Raw genomic sequence first — 10,364 nt, forward strand, 5'->3', positions numbered from 1 at the left:
TCCACATCTCCCTGGTCATTTCGGTGCAGAAAGGTAGCTTTAATATGTTCTTCTATCTTAGCCTTAGTTAGTTAATCTATGATCTTAGCCACTTTTTGTTTAATAAAGTGAGGTTTATTTTTTTAAGAGTGCAACCAACGCGGAAACAAAAACTAAAAAACGCACTTAACTTTATGTACCTGAACACCTTATTTTTTAACACTGCGCATGATCACAATAACGTTTAGCGTTTAAGGCCAACGTAATTTTAAGGGGCCTAAAAACTCTCTAATATATCCATACAGCGGCACGTATTGATATTGTACTCTGTATTAAATTAGAAAAACATTTATTACGATTACGCTTACTCTATTTGTGTACGTCAACTTGATAATAATAGAGAATTTATCAGTGGTTCTATATTTACTTTGGTCATTGATATTAGTTTTATGAGCATATATTTTTATTAGTAATGTGCATTTTATTGCCTAAATTAACTACCATAGTAGTAGTTTCCATTCCTTTCTATCTAATTATTGCTTGGCGTGTTACTAAGTCAGTAAAAGCTAGGTTTGAAACGAAATTTCAGTATAACGCTACTAATACTGATGTTTTAACAGAGAGCATTGCTGGAGCTGAAACAGTAAAAAGCCTAGCAATGGGGTCACGTTTAGCAAAACGCTGTGTAACTCAAACTGGAGATTCAATTTATGCTAGAGCTATCGTACTCCAATATTATAATATTTATCTAGTCATATGCTGCAACCTATTGGTAAGATAACTAGCATATTAATCTGATGGTATGGTGATAAGTCCGTTATTAACCTTGAAATTACTGTTGGTCAATTAATTACATTTAACATGTTACCTCAGCGTTTTTCTGGACATTTAGCGGGATTACTTGAGTTATGAGGACAATTTGTGCAAGCACAAATAGCATTGGATAATTAATTTATATTAAATTAACCAATTGAACAAAGAGCATTAGAAATACAATAACAATAAGTCACATAAAAACAACCTGCTGCAGTCTATCGAGAAAAAACTGGAAAAGTTTTGGAGCAGCGCCACAACGGATTCTGATGAAACCAAAAATACAATGCATAAAAAGTCTGCAGTTGACAACGCAATTAAACTCCTTAGAGAACAGAATTTGCCAAGAAACTTAGAATCGTGCACAGAGAGTAAATTGATAAAAAAAAAACAAGAGCAGTATCGATAGACATTTTATCTGTGGAGCCGAAACCACTACAAACAAGTAGATAAAACGTCAAACAAAAGCAAGGAAGAATGGAAATCAAAAGAGTGCGTGAATGGGGGCGGCACTGAGCCAAAATCTGATTGTAAAGTGCCTCAAGCTGGGAAAAAGGAACGACTCAAATCCGCATTGCTGGATAGTCAGACACTTCCAAAACCCTTACGATTATGCAAAAACCGACAGTTTGTTGGAAAAAGTATCTGTTGCTAACGAGAAAAGCAAGTCCAAGTTGCCGATAAATTATTTCAAGAGGAGTTTAAATTTAGACAGTCTACCTGAACCGTTACAGTTTTTCAAAACAACAGCGCTGAAATTAAACCGGGAAGAAGAAATTTCAAGCTAGATCTAAACCGACAACCGTCTACAAGTGGACCGGTTTCAAAACAACCAGCAGGCCCAAGTGGAAAGTGCCAAGATGACTTGCAAAATAATAATGGAAAGCGAAATTCTTTGACGACTACCGATAATGGTTCGACCATTCGCTCTCCTACGAACGATTATATGACGTCGGACCTTTGGCCTGCATATTCAGATTGTCACCATCAAAACGACTTACACTTTCCACAGTCTCATTACGGTCACATTGCGTATTACGGAGAGGAAAACCAGTAGGCTATTTATATAGTAAGAAAAAAATGCTTCTAGACTAGATTCAACGAAAAGTCGAAACCGCGCTGAGCCAGCTTCGCACACACTTACAAAGATCTTAATCTGTATGGAAGAAATCATGAGAGAGAGTATTCAAGGTTTGATCATAGCTCATTGAATAAGAGAGCTACCAAAGCCCAAGCGTTTCCATAAGGTTAGTAAATTATTTTTATTCTTATGTTATTGAAATATTGGACTTTTCAGAACCAGGTTTACATCGTATATTCCCGAACAGAATCCAACACCCAGAAGTTCCAGGCAATAAAAACCAGTGCCTCTGTTCTAAATGACTGCCTGAATGTTCCAGACGGTGAACAAAACTTGACTCACTCTTATCAGAATGTTCCGGACCGTATCAGAGTTTAACAAGTATGATTCAATTTATTTCAGTATTTTAATCAAAACGGGTTTTTAAAGAGTTCAAAATAAGCGACTAACTGTTTTTTCCTTGCGTATTTCATAATGACTGCTCTTGTCGATACCTATAATGAATGAATTTGTTATCAAAAGTTAATGTGGAAACTATCACCAATAGGAAATCCTACAAAATATTTAGGTGAATTCGGGGTGAATAGAAAAAGAAAACCATAAATTTCAATTTGGAAAAGGGAGTCAGACAGATGTACGGCGTGCGTTGGTGACACCTCTTGTACCACCAGCGGACACAGGGTGACCTGGTGTGGCAATTTATAGCCGAATTGGCGTGAATTGGCGTGAATCTAAAAAAAATCTATCTAAACGCTTGTATCTGAAAGCTGAAGCTTAAATCATAAACCTAAGCATATTAGAACCTTATACTTAAAACCTTCGGGTAAGTAAAGCATATATCATTTTGGATAATCGAATAATCGAGAGATATACCCACTTAAAGGAATGTTTATAACGTTATTTAAGACAAATTCTTTCAATTCCTATTTAAGGATAAAGATGCATTTCTATACTCATAATATGCGCTGTTAGAATACTACTGATATGATTAAAGATTTTACATCAAACATAATGTATCAGTAACGAAATACTAATAGTAAAGTCAAAGCGATTGACTTAGAGTATAAACAAGAAGAAACTGAAATGTTAGACCTACTTCGAGAGGGAAAATACAATATAAGGGAAAATTACTGGATTAAACATATATAATTTCAATTCAACTTGTTAGAAAAACTAAAGTTCTTGTTTAATTTAAACCGTTCCGCTTTGTTTTTATTGGTTTACCCCGTTTGGATTTACTTGGAGATTTTTAAGTCTAGGTTTGGCGAAATTTGTCCGGTAGTTGGCAAAATCGACATTTCTCAGTCCGGTCACCCTGAGCGGACAAGTGAATGCTGAAAACTCAAAAAATGTGTCGTTATCGGCGCCAGTCCCCATCCCATGCCAAAATATTTCCTCCTTTAATTTTACATGAAATTGGTGAGAACCGCATTGAATAAAGAAATGGTGTTGTTGTAATTGAAAGCGTCTCGTACGCATTCTTCAACAACACAATAATGCAAAACAATCTAGTTAGTTCTTCTTCCAAATTTCCCATCCTGTTGGCAACAAATACAGTTTTGCTCAAATCTGGCTTGTGCAAGCCAGTCTGTGCAGATGGCATGAGCGTGTAAACCCACTTTTAGACTAACTAGTTCGACTGCTTATATTATGGCATTATGTATTTTTTAGGTCATTCGTACCGAAATTAAACTCCTATCGAACGTACAGTAGCAGAATTGCGACACTCAGTACAATTGCCAGCTAGCTCAATTCCAAGACGGTAAGTGAAATTACGGCTTTAAATCTGAATATAATATTATTTTAACATAGATTCAGTCTGTTGTTCACTGCCCAACACTACAAAGAGGCTCGGTTTTACCACACTATTCTACAGACAGGCCGTTTTCAATTATCCAGTCTCCTACAGCTTCCGAATTTATTTAAGATATTGCTATTTTTATACCTTATTACTTTAAAATTGTGTTTTTAATTGCCCTAACGTTCTTTAATGTTGCCTCCCTAAATACCGTTCTTCCATGGTTTTTCTTCAAAGGTGCTGCAAAACGCTAGTTTATTTGCTTCCTTTCCCAGGTTTTATCACCAGGTTGTGTGAACATACTATGACTAACTACTATATTTAATATTGTTAATTGAACACAAACTTCAATATTTTCAGTAGAGTGTTCAGTATTTGCTGAATTAAGATTTTACAATTGAAAATATATGAAAAATAAAGTTTATTTTATAGTCCAGGTAAACTAAAAAGCCTGTAATTGAATATGTTCAATACTAAATATTTATTATTAGGTTTTAACTTATCAACTTTTGAGTGATTGTTAAACATAGACAGTTTCAGTTGAAAAATGATAGTTTTAAGTTTAATGGTGTTAAATGGTAATATAGTTTACTATTTCGTCTTAGATTTCATCTACTTTAGACCCACTTTATTTTCAAGCTCTTTGAGTGGATGCAACTTTTATTGAAGCGCTGAGTTACTAATTTTGAAAATTCATTTCGATAAAGATTTTATTTCTAGTTAAAATTAGTCGCTTTGGATTGATTTAATTTGATTAAAAAATTGTTCCGCAAATTCCAAAAAAGTCATAATATATTTATTGATGCTCTTATGATATTGCTGCAATGTACAGTCGGCGGCACATAAAAGTAAACGACTCCTAAACGGATTTTTCCAGATTTTGGTTAATCAGGCTTTGTGAAAAACGTCAAATATATGTACGATGTATGCCACAAACTTGTTTTAATTTGACAAATTCATTCATCTCTTTATAAATTGTGCTGTTCGATTTTCAAAATCTCTCAACTACTGTTTTTATTGTTCATTCTTCCTCGATTAACGTAGTTATTCGAGTTTTTTCAAATACTTTTGAAAGTATCATTTTTATAATAGGAAAATTAATTTGTCAGTATTGTGTTATTTACGCAAATATAGATCGAAGTAGAAAATCAGATTTACCCAACAACTATTTACTCGTGTAGTTTTATGTGACGCCCACTGTACATAGAAATGCAGTTAAAACATTTTTTTTTAATTTGCTGTGTGAGCTTGCTATGTAGAGTATGTTAACGTTTGTGATTTTGTAAAAGTAATAAATTATATTATTATAAAAACTAGTACTTGTTTCTTTACCCGTCATATATCATACTTATAGGAACTATTTCGGGTTCGGGGTTTGTTGCCTTGTTTGACTCGCAGCACCGGATTTTGAAACAAAGAACAACATTGTCATGTTCAGTTTTAGATCTCATTTTTTTAAGCCAGTTCACACCTATTACGATTAGGAAATCGAATTATGGTTACGCCAAAATCCAGGCACAAGGCACAGTACAAAAATGGAAATCTTTGCAATAAAGCTTATTTAAAAAGGGAATTTATAAAAATAGGAATATACCGCTTCAACCCAGATGTGTTATAAGATTAGGAGATTGCACCATCGTTAACAGCAGACAGACCAATTTACAAAGAAAATAGGAAAAGTTCTGAAGAACAATCACAACAACTGGAGACCCGGCATCAAGATCTATACCATAGATCTATACCATAGAAATCTATACCATAGATCAAAGCGTGTCAATAAGAAATATGTATCCTCCACCTACACCTTCTGCAATTGCCAGACGCTAGAAATAATTGCACCAAACTTAGCCAAACCGAGTACAATTAACAGAAAAAGCCATAAAAGTAAGAAAACAAAACGGTAGGAATGTCGAAAAATAAGTGTTGTATATCATTGATGCTGACACAGAAGAGATTGTCGCGGCCAGCGGAGAGTTAGCAGCAAGTTGAAAATATATTGGTTTTGCGAAATTTTCCCATAAGATTTCTCTGGTTATGCGAAATTATGCACTCGCTTATAGGTGGTTCTCCAATGACATGCAAGGTTTTATCGCCTGTTTCTTTACATACCTTTTTATTTGACTTTGCATTCATTTCCATTTTTAGGCATCCTGTAGCTGCATCTCTTTTATTTCCTCTATTTAAAACTTTACTGTTCCATAATATTTAAAAAATAGTTATTAGGTATTTGAAAACGATTGGAAATTTCATTAAACTTCTTTGGCAGAACATTTGCTACATCAGTCCACGAGCCGCCACTGATTTTTTATATTTTTTTCTAAAAATTATGATAACTCAGTTAAGTGTATTAAGCACTAAGACTCAAATAGATCCAGCCCACTTTAATGGGAATGTAGTTTAGAAAGTTATACGAACATTTTCTTAAGGGGTCTATCAATGGCTCACTTCCCTTAACTCATACGTTGGAAAGCAACGCAAACAGCCAGAATTCCTTAGAACTTGCGATGAATTTGACTACACGCCTTGAAACATATAAACATAAATAATTTAATAAAACAAGATTCTTTACAGGCTTTTCGAGAATGTTTAATACTCGGATTAGGAATCTTATAATTTATAATAACCTTTAATAAATAACAAAAACAACAGTTTTGTTCTTTGTCGAATAAATTCGACACGCAACACTATCATAACATACAAGTCAACAATATGGGACCCAAAACCCTACATGTACCAAGCGCCAAGGAAGTGTGAGTCTTAACGAAAGCTGAATGATGCCACCTGAAAAAAATGGAGAAAATGTATTTAGTACAACAATAGATCTACCGAAAACTATTTAAACATGCAGCAAGGCAAATAATAAGAAATGCAAATAATCCATAAAACTTCAGTTGCTTTTCGAAAATTTAACTCAAGCTTAGGGATTTATAGACTGTAGATCGTTCTGCGTTCAGCAAGCCCCATTCTCCATTTTCTACCAATTATCACACAATGATCACACAATAAAAATGTATTCCGATCAGGTAATCAGGATGAACTACCGCAATTGAAATAACGGCTACAAAGATTTTATATTTCCATTCTAAGAACGCAATTCCCACGACACAAACGACTAGTAACTTTTCCCGAATATTGCCTGTAAGGTACTGAATATCCAGACAGCACTGTATATTCAGATAACAATTTGCTTATGGCCATATGCACCGCCAAACCTCTTAATCCGGATTAACTAAACGGGTTTAAGAACTAATCTGGGTTAAAAACCCAGCTGCTACGCACCGTTGAAATTCAGCCGTGAATTAGTTAATCCTTGTAGGGATACCTATGGGAACCGTGAACAATCCATAGAAGTATTTTCGATAACTGGCAAAGTTGAAAGTTAACAGAACCGAAAATTTTGTTTCTGACTAAAGTTGGATAAGTATGTTGCGGTTTGTTATTGTTATACTCGTACGTAGTTAAAAACCATGGTATTATGGAAAAAGGAAAGCAGCCTGTTTCGTGTCAAGAATACCGGCAGAACTTCCTTGCATATTAAATTATATTTACAAGCGTGGGAAAAAGGAAAGTTATTTTAGTTTCGATTCACAGGGTCCCTGGTAAAGACTGGAGCGTCCTGAAACGATTTTATCTAAGTAAATGTACCCTGACTTGCCTTGAATTGATATTCAGTTGTATAAGTTTTCATAATGGCAAAGCAAAACAATATTACCAAATTCGCCATTTTCTATTGTAGCCTTCAATTTGCAACTATTAAAAATGTTTGTTTCGTGTGTAGTGCAAAGTCGGGCACGGAATTTTTTTAAATCTGAAATTTGAATATTCGTTTAGTGATTTATTCGAATAGTAAAATTATTTGAATACTCGCATATTAAATTCAAATACTCGAATATTCTTAACATTTTTCCTTTAATTGAAACGTTATCCATAAAGACCAACGTATTTTTTTACTGGTTACAACGAACCCGTTTATAACGAACTTCCGGATATAACGATCACTTTTTAGGTTAGTTTTACAGGGTGATTCCAAATTGGCGTCATTCCTCTGAGGTGTTGGCTGGCGCTGTTATAGGAGTACAGAAAAAATAGTAAAATATTGTTATTAAAAACTCAGAAATTTGCAAAAAACTATATCAGAAATATGGCAGCAATGTTTTTCAAGGTAATCTGCCCAATTGTAACATTGCGCAAATACCTGTGGCTTCGTAATTATTTAACACTCCGGTAACCATGGAATTATACAGACTGACAATAAGATAGACGAGGATAAACGGTAAATTCAACAAGATTTGTTGACAACATGTCAACCTGTTCTCATAACCTCGAATATGGGTGTTTATAAATAAACCCTATGACACCAAACATCTCCTTATTATCGACTCTTATCAAGCAGCATCTCGTATTCAGTTAATTAACTCCTGCTCCATTTGTATCTCCTTGTGCTGTGTGTATCATACAAACATGGTAGGAATGTAGCTGGTATTTATTTGGTGCTTGGGAAAGTGTCAGTTGTTGTGCTCTGAGTGCCCCTGGAAGGCCCTGATTCGGTTATGTCCAATGTTATGTCCAACGTGTTCCTCTGTGCTTGGAACCCGAACATCTATCGTCCACTATCTTCCTGGAACCACTCTCCTCGCCCTTTGTTCGCTTGAGTTCTTTCATGTTCTTTCATCTTACTGTAGCATTTCCCCTGAACTAATCGCATATCCGCAAATTCGTGAAAGGAACTTCAAAGTAAGTCACAGTTTGACAAATTATTGTTAAGATTGACAAGATCTACCTGTAACTATCTGTTAATGACAAGAAACATCATTGCCGCTGTACCTTTTCACCAAAAAATTGAAGAGAACTTTTTTTATATGAAAAATTTTCGTAATTTGAAGCAAAGATCGTAATTTTTCTTTTTGAATGCATAAGTATTCCAATATGCTACCAATTAAACATAGAACCATTTCAAAATAATGCTTAATAACAAAGTTGAAATTCGATCTTCAACTGTTAATATCTTCTAGAAATTTTCGAAAAAAAATTTTTCCCCAACTCCCATATTTACTTTCCGTTTATAACGAACTTCCACGCTCAGCAACACGAATTGTGCGGAGTTGTTTATTGTTATTAGTGAGAGCGAGAGACAGGCAGTGACTTGTTGTTTTTTGCCGCGTTATGTATGTAAATCGTTTTAGAATGGAAAAACAAAAACGCAAAGCTTTTTCACCTAATGAAAAGTACGAGATTATTAACAAAATAAAGTGGAGTAAAGCAGAGCGACATTTGTAAAGAAATAGCACTTGGAAAGTCTACTGGTGCAACAATATGAAAAAACAGAGAAAACGCTTTATCAGCGTACGACAACACATATGTTAGATGTAAGAAGTTAAAATCATCTGCACATGAAGAGGTTGACAAGGGACTTATTAACTCAAAAAAGGCAAGAAAACGTTCCCATAAGTGGCAGTGTTTTGCAAGAAACGGCTAGCGAAATGGGTAGTAAAATCAAAAACAAAGAGTTTGTTTGTTCTAGAAGTTGGGTAGAGCGTTTCAAGAAGAGGCATAATATCAGTAGCGAAAAAATTATTGGAGAGTCTGCCGGTTTGAACGTGAATGTGGTCAATGATTGGTTGCATAATGTATGGCCCACCATCCGAGACAGTTATGAGTACAAATATATTTTTAATGCTGACGAAATGGGCCTATTTTATAAACTAACGCCCGACCCAACACTAATGCCCGGTTTCTGAAACGATCTTTATAGTTCCAATAGCCTAAACGGGCCTATAATTCGGAAGAATGGGTTTCTGAAATGTTCGATGAGCTAGCGGTTCGTTACATTGAAGAACCGATAAACGGTCGCTCTCGGTCCTTTATCGGTTCTATAAGTTGTAGGAGCAGCGCACGCAAGCGTATTTGCTATTGGGGTCAATAGACATACGAAATCAGCTGCGAGCAGAGAACACGTTTTGGGAAAACAATAAGACCCATTTTCATCAGAAACAAGCGAAACGCAGTTTGACGAAACTAAGTTCATTCAAACGCCGAAATTAAACGCGTTTAACGACGGACCGTTTTCACCAGCGTTTCGGTACGTTTGACAAACTGCGTTTATTGAAACGCAGTTTAAGAAACTGGAAACACTGGCATCGTTGCAAAAGTGAGAAATATTAAGATTCTCATCGCAAAATCATCTTATCAAGGAACCATTTGGGACCATGACGTCAGTAACCCGTTATCAAACCCAAACTTTCTGCTCGAACTAACCGTAAAATTTTAAAGTTTGCTTTGTTTATGCACGGTTTGTGCATTCGTGTATGGCTTATGACTGGTATACACGGTTTTATTAGATTTAATAATACAGATATATTTACAAGCAAATAAAAATAATCATTTACCCTCCTGCAATTGAATATAAAAATACGTCACTGTCTTCTGGTGATTCGCGTCATCAACTTTTGCGCGGTGTTACAATTAATGTGCCGACAAAGGCACTTTTTTATCCGTTGCGGCTAGTTGCCAAAAATTATATGAGATAACGATTTTTCTTCTTGGAAAACGGTGAACGGAAAACGAACACTCGAATATCTAACGAATATTCGATTACTCGAGTATTCAAATATGTACTCGAATATTCGAATACTCGAATACTCGAATATTCGAATATTCGAATATTAGAATACAGTAGAGTCCGGATATAACAAA

General features: G+C 35.1%; 1 protein-coding gene across 5 annotated transcripts in view; it reads left to right on the forward strand.

The window, feature by feature from the left end:
- Nucleotides 1–4,987, forward strand: part of LOC109541288 — a 30,199-nt gene extending 25,212 nt beyond the window's left edge. For 4 of the 5 annotated variants that reach the window (XM_048665546.1, XM_048665550.1, XM_048665551.1 and 1 more), the window contains 4 exons: nt 600–2,039; nt 2,090–2,254; nt 3,545–3,635; nt 3,686–4,987. The gene's annotated coding sequence lies outside the window, so the exon portion shown is untranslated. The remainder of the gene's footprint in view (nt 1–599; nt 2,040–2,089; nt 2,255–3,544; nt 3,636–3,685) is intronic. The other variant, XM_019910107.2, reaches the window with a different exon arrangement.
- Nucleotides 4,988–10,364: the final 5,377 nt, after the last annotated feature.

This window comes from Dendroctonus ponderosae, unplaced genomic scaffold, assembly GCF_020466585.1.
Source record: "Dendroctonus ponderosae isolate FM_Combo_2020 unplaced genomic scaffold, Dpon_F_20191213v2 Dpon_F_20191213_4, whole genome shotgun sequence".
In the NCBI taxonomy this organism is placed as follows: domain Eukaryota; kingdom Metazoa; phylum Arthropoda; class Insecta; order Coleoptera; family Curculionidae; genus Dendroctonus; species Dendroctonus ponderosae.